The sequence below is a fragment of the Papaver somniferum genome, chromosome 4, assembly GCF_003573695.1.
Source record: "Papaver somniferum cultivar HN1 chromosome 4, ASM357369v1, whole genome shotgun sequence".
Taxonomy (NCBI): Eukaryota; Viridiplantae; Streptophyta; class Magnoliopsida; order Ranunculales; family Papaveraceae; genus Papaver; species Papaver somniferum.
The window spans coordinates 156,370,554-156,376,607 of NC_039361.1; the positions used below are offsets into that span (position 1 = coordinate 156,370,554).

Genomic DNA, 6,054 nt, shown 5'->3' on the forward strand with positions numbered 1-6,054 from the left:
AAATGGATTCGGATAGGAACTTACCTGCGGAAGATCCGAAATCCCCAGGATCGGATGATTGTTGTTACAAGACTCTTGAGAATCCTTCTTTGTTTTTCAATTGCAGTGAAGCCTTGAATATAATCTACCAGAGAATTTACTACTTGTTCACACCCTAATCTCCTAGAGAAGTAATGGAAGAGAAATATTTTCTATGTAAAGTGTAAACCCTAAACCCACTACACCAAATTCTGGGATCCGTAACAGATATAAGCCGTTACTAAAGTGGGTTGGCTTTCGCCTGTTGCAAAAGTAGATGTTACACATTTTGTAACGCAAACCAGCGTTACGCATTTTTGTTGTAACGGCCATTGTAACAGCTGTAAGCCATTATATTTGCCACGTGGTAACAGCTCTCGGCCGTTACGAATTCTTTTGTAATAACGCTGTCGTAACAGCTAAAGGGCTGTTACTTCGTGGCAGGTTAGTAACATGCGTAGGCCGTTACTACGCGGCAAGTTGAAACAGCTAAGATCCGTTACGAACGTTTTTGTAACAGCAAAAAAATTACTGCCGCTCAACATTGACCTGGTCAATATCGACCAATTTTGACCGGGTCAATATTACTGGCAGTTTATTTTCTGCCGAAAACAAGCCAAAATTCATACACCTTTTCATTTATCATCCACAGTGAACAATAGTTTCATCATTCATTCAATTCATATAACATTCATCCAATTCATATCAGAAAAAGGAAAAAGATTTTTCTAAGTACAATTATTATTTTTTGCCAAGTATCAAGTTCTGAAGTTCAGTTCATAAGAAACTTTGGAAACTTCATAAGTTCACAAATTCTTCTAACATAAACCACTATAAGCAGATGCTATTTACAAACTTACAAAGATAACATGATCTTATCTTTCTTTCCAGCATTATGGAGACGTATTAGCATTTTAACCCACATTCTTTCTTCCAACTGCAAAATCAAAAGAATTCTTTCTTCCATAGCATTTACGACAGCGTTAACCCACCATCCGGTCTGCAAACATCACATGGTTATTGCTAGACCAACAATAGGACACGAGTAGTGGTGCATTTCCAAGTCATTACTCATAAGCAGCAGATACTCAACAATCAATCATAAACAGTAAGGCAGCATAAGTAATAGTTACCTCGAAGCTTTATCTGCAACCAAGCATTGATCCTCACTTTACACACTCATCTTGTGATTCCACACAAGAACTCACACTTGAATTACCTGATGAAGACAAGAACGCTTGGCTTCAATTACTGATAAAAATTATCTCCATCATAGTTGTATCTCCTTCTGCTCCAGTCCATTGCTCATCAGGCTACAATGTCAAAGTTAATTGAGCTGGCAACACCTAAGGTGTCAAAGTTAACTGGGGAAAGATGTATTGTGAAAGATGCGCGCAGTGAAGAGCAAGCCTTATTGGTTTCTAATGCCACCACTGAGTTATCATGCATTACTTCTAAATTCACTCAAAGACTGTATTGCAATTATTGTCAAATCTGAAATGCAGTTTATGGGAGGAGACTCACTTGTCTTATTTACTATCTCTCCATGAATGACATCATAATACTCCTTACTGCAAGTATAGCCAATCTGATGAAAATTTGGTAAGCTTTACTGTTTAAGCATATGTTTTGAAAATAGTAACAAAAACATACAGAAATTGATCAAAGTTACTATAAGATTTAGAGATGCGCTTACTTTCTTGAACAATGTAAGGTATTTTTCGTTGTCTGACTGCAAATCTACTTCCAAATAATACACATTATGCCTGTTCAGAAGCCGAATTCTTTCCGTCAGATACGAAAATGTTAGAATCAAGTTAACTAAGATGATAAAAAGTTAGTCATCTGCATCATACCCAATATACATCTCCTGAAAGAAAACTCCACACATTACCAGTTGCACACTGCAAACCATCTCATGTTCACCTTCTACAGCAGCAACAAGCAAACCCATCAGCAGAACATCACCAAAATCCATTTCAACCACTCTGCAACAACAGCTCATCCTTGCAATTTCTGTCAACAACCATCACCAATTCATCTCTTCCATTTCTTTACAGCATAAGAACTTCTGCAGCTGCAAGTCCTAGTTACACCAGTTTCCAGCTTTAACCACAACTCAACTCCATTATTTCGGCACCATCATACCCTTGGCAGGCAACATTAGCTTCTTACTAACTCCCCTCTTCTTCTGCAACAACAATAACATTGATAAGTAACCAATGAAAACACACAAACATGATATCATGGATACTGTCAAAAGATTTACCAGCAGCATAGTTGGTGAGACCAACATCAAAAGCATATCGGGGAAACTCATGTGCATAAGCAGCACACATTACCAAATCACCAGTAATGGTAGCAGAAATGAGCTAAGCAAAAATGTCTTTGTTGGTGAAACGAACAACAAAACAGTACTTAGGGGTGTTGTACTTGTTCTTGTCCTAGTAAATAAGACGGATTCTGGGTCTGTAATCAAGCTTTTCCTCTGCATTTGTTACAATGAAACAATACAATCAGATTATATCCAACCAAAGATATAAGACATTAATCAGAAAATCAAATGAGCATATACCTCTCCTTCGCTTAAATTTAAATTGAAACCTCTTGAAGTAAGCCCTAGATTTCTGTGCTTTGGTGAATGCCTGCACATAACCAAATTAAAGACTAAATTTCATGAACATAAATTTTTTTCTTCTAAACATCTTAAACAATTACAGTTTTAAAAAAGCACAGCTGAAACTTATATAACTCTTTTGAATTCAAAACTAAACCTACGGAATAATCTTAGAAACTCATCATAAACAGATAAAAATCTTCAATTAAAGCATTTCCAACAATCAAAATAAATATTAGGAATATCCATTAAGTCATACAAAAGCCGGGATTTACATAAAATCAGCTGAACAAAACAACCCAATAATCAAACCCTAATATACATATCAATAAGAAAACATCGTTGAACCAGCATCACTGCATTACAAAATCAGAACCCTAAAAAATCAATAGATAGAACTCTCAAAACACTTTCATCCAAAAAATCAATAGATGAAATCGATCCCCAAAAAATCAATAGATAACATCGAGATAAATAGAAATCAAACCTTTGCATAGTAGGAGACAATTCAAGCAAAACTAAACCCCATAAACCAGACTTCATCTCTAACAGAAACCCTAGATCTATGTTTTTCAGTCGATTTCCGAATCTTTCAGAAACAATCTCTCGATCCTTTACATACTTCGATGCCGATAATCGATTGCTCAAGAAAAATCAGATTTGCTAAAGAACATTCTCTCCATCCTTTGCCGCTGCTCTAGGTTTTGGGAGGAGGAATGAAGTTTGGGAGGAGAGGAGAAATGAAAAGGAAAAAAAAAGGAATGGTCGATAAGGAAGAAGAAAGACCTAAGTAGGGGGAGGAAAAATCCTATAGTTCAACCGAAATTGGGTGGAAAAAAAATACGGCACACGAGTAAATGGCACACGCGAAAACATGCCTGTTACGACCTAAGTGTGACCAAGCGTGTGAGTGGCACGCCTATAAAATATTCTGTAACGGCTTTCCCTGTTACGAAATTTTTAAAATTTAGTAACGGCTAAAGCATGTTACGAATTTTCTTAACGGCCATTTATAACAGAAAATTTGTAGTGAAGAATTCCTGCTACTAATCCGGGAATTTGGTGTAGTGAACTTGCGGCAGTTCACTTAACCAAGATAAGAGTAACTTATACTCTTATATATGTCGTTCAGGGAAGTGGAAGAAGTCCTCCGAGTACTTCTCAGTCAAAACCTATGGAAGAAACTGATTCTCCCACGTTCGACTATTCCGTTCCAATATATGCGGGCATATAGGCGGATTTGGTCATGGGTCAGGGTGTTAGGTTTTGTTCCGTTAAGTTCTGGAAAATTCCGAAATGGGTCAGAAACATAACTTGGGTGTTTCCCAAGTTATGTGGTTTCCTAGTTTGAGTCGGTTATCTATTTTAGGTAGAAAACTAACCTACGAAGTTCTTTTAAAACAAGTTTGAGTGATCTATAAAAGGACCCGTAGGGTTAGAGTTATTAATATCTTCTTCTTAGAGAGAGTCTGCAAACATCTGTTTGTGAGAGAATAAAAGAGCAGCTAGGGTTCTTACTGTTAGAGAACTTTGAGTGACTAGTTCTTGTGAGGTAAACGCTTGTGTAAGAGTTTTTTCAAAGAATTAGTGAAATATTTTGTTTGTCGAATTCTTTCTTGTTTCTTCCGAGTTCTCTATATTGTGTTTAATCGTTAGAACATCTTACATGAGAAGAACAAGTAGTAGTATATCTCTGTTTAGAGTAAACACTCTACTGGATTCTACAATTGGTATGGTGAGCGTGGATAAGCGAGAAGGATTTATTACGATGGAAAAGTATGGAGAATTGAAGTCTTATCGTATGGAAAGGTTTGATGGGAATTCTGATTTTAGTCTATGATAGATGTATATGAAAAATTATCTTGTCGTGCTAGATTTGGATGATGCCCTAAAAGGTCCACTGGTGAGGCAACAGAAAGAGAAAGATGTGGAGTCGTCAGAAGATGTTGTCACTGATGGATGGAGAAAGATGGATAAAAAGTGTTGATCAGAAATTCATCTTCATCTCGCTAGAAAGGTGCAAGGTCATGCTGCGATCAAGGATGCTACATCAAAAAAAAAGATTTGGGAGTCCCTTGAAAGTTTGTTCATGGCTAAAACAATGACTAATAAGATCTTTATTAAGGGTCTTTTACATGATATGAGGATGGAAGAGAACACTCCGGTAATGTAACATATTTCTGCCCTTGATTCATTAATATCGAAGCTTGAAGTTGTTGGTGATAATTTGAATGATCAAGACAAAGCTCTACAGCTGATCTGGACGCTTCCGGAATCCTACAAGACATTGTCACAAAGTTTTATGAGTCGGTCGTTGTTTACCACATTATAAGTCAATGTTTTAGCTGCAGAGGAGATGATGCGAAAGAGATATCGGGTCAGTAGTACTTCTGAAGATGCGTTTGTAGCTGATGGGAAGAGAGTTGATAACAACAAAGGAAAACGAACTGTTTTCAAAGGTGATTGTTACAAGTGTGGTCATCCAGGGCATTGTGCTAGAGATTGTCTTAGGAAGAAGGAAGGTTTTGGGAAAACTTCGGCTAACTTTCCTAAAGATACTGCAGCCTTTGCGATGATATCGGAAGAAGGTGATCATGATGAGGTCCTTCTGACGCCTGCAAATCTTAAAATTCAGGGAGGATGGGTATCAGATTGTGGTGCCGCTGTGCATGTTTGCAACAATCGTTCATTATACAACAATTATGAAGATTGCAGCGGGTTTGTCTACATGGGGAATGGCTCTAGATTGCTGGTTCATGGAGTCGGTGAAGTTCGCCTGGAATTGTTTGATGGCTCAGTTCAAACAATCACAAATGTTAGACATGTGCCGGAGATGAAGTGGAATCTAATTAGTTTACCTAGATTAGAATCACTTGGAATGGGATACTCTACTATAGATGAAGTAATGAGTGTATATCATGGCGATAATGTAATCTTGATGGCAAGACGGTGCAAGAACTTGTATAGATTACATGAAAGAGTTATTTGTGGTGGTGCTAGAATTTTAAGAAATATTTGTTCTGGTGGTGCTGATGCAACAAGGAGGAGGTTAGGCTTAGGTGGTGCTTCTATACGAAATTTCAAGACAACTCAAAGGAAGATGTCAGTGACTATGTCCTCTTTGGACATGGCTTAGTTATCAACCTAGATAATTGAGGGGACTTAAGGAAGGGCGGCCCTGAATAAGGGTGAGACAAAAGAAGATGTTCGTACGTCAAAGTGAAGAAGTAAGAAGACATCTGCTGGGTTTTTTCACATCACAAAAGGTGGTGATTGTTAGATTTTGTTTCGTTAAGTTCTGGAATATTCCGGAATGGGTCAGAAACATAACTTGGGTGTTTCCCGAGTTATGTGGTATCCTGATAGACGCATTTATGTGTCTAATTTATCTCAATTGTGTATATTGTTAGTGCCCATTG

General features: G+C 37.5%; 1 long non-coding RNA gene across 3 annotated transcripts; it reads right to left on the reverse strand.

Moving 5' to 3' along the window:
• Nucleotides 1-659: 659 nt before the first annotated feature.
• LOC113274399 lies at nt 660-3,364 on the reverse strand. 3 transcript variants are annotated; one of them, XR_003322998.1, is made up of 7 exons: nt 3,123-3,364; nt 2,594-2,663; nt 2,288-2,506; nt 1,875-2,209; nt 1,715-1,784; nt 1,543-1,606; nt 660-1,331 (listed from the first exon to the last, which is right to left on the reverse strand). It is a non-coding gene; the product is annotated as an uncharacterized LOC113274399 (long non-coding RNA). The 3 variants fall into 3 exon arrangements; XR_003322999.1 differs by having other exon boundaries at nt 660-1,018; nt 1,152-1,606; XR_003322997.1 differs by having other exon boundaries at nt 660-1,606.
• Between the last annotated feature and the right edge of the window lie 2,690 nt (nt 3,365-6,054).